The sequence below is a fragment of the Pteropus vampyrus genome, unplaced genomic scaffold (genome assembly GCF_000151845.1).
Source record: "Pteropus vampyrus isolate Shadow unplaced genomic scaffold, Pvam_2.0 Scaffold525, whole genome shotgun sequence".
NCBI classification, from domain to species: domain Eukaryota; kingdom Metazoa; phylum Chordata; class Mammalia; order Chiroptera; family Pteropodidae; genus Pteropus; species Pteropus vampyrus.
This window is the reverse complement of record NW_011889306.1, coordinates 176,870-177,586: the sequence shown is the minus strand read 5'-3', so window position 1 is coordinate 177,586 and position 717 is coordinate 176,870.

Below are 717 nucleotides of genomic sequence, written 5' to 3'. Positions count from 1 at the left end.
AAGTGCCCGCAGATGCGACCCAGGCTCGTGCCTGGTGCCTGCAAACATGGGATGCCGATGCTGTCCCCGGTCACCACCGGCATCGCGGACACCGGTTTGTCCTCCATCATCATTCCATTCTACTAGACTGAGGGGAAAAGCAGGAGGGCCCTGTCAAGTAGAGGAAAGCTTCTCGACTAAACTCTTTGTGTCAGGCCCTGATAGGAGCCGGGGCCAGGCCCCCTCCTCGGCCATCTGCGCCAGAGTCCCAGCAGTTCGTGCCCTCAGGCTAACTGTGTCCCAAGGCCTGGGCGGGGCTCCACTCTCCTGAGGAGAGGAAGCTCTCGCTTGTGGCCGGATCCTGCCCCTACCGGCCCCCAGTTCAAGCTGCACCACCCCGGGTTTGCCCACTAACCCTACCTCTGCGGTTCCCGCCCCGCCCCCGGCTCACCCCGCCCCATCCTCCCGGCTCACCCCGCCCCATCATCCAGCTCGCCTGCTCCAACTTCGGGTTTGCGCACTCTCCCTGGCCAGCCGCTCGCCCGGCCCCGCCCCTGTCTCACCCCGCGGGGGACTTGCCCCACCTTGGTTCACTCCGCCCTTTCCCGCTTGCCCCGCCCTGGCTTGCCCTGCTCTTGGTCCGTCCCGCCTCACCCATTGCCTGCCCCGCCCCGGCTTGCCCCGCCCCTGGTTCCCTTCCACCTATCCCTGCTCACCCCGGCCCGGCTTGCCCCGCCC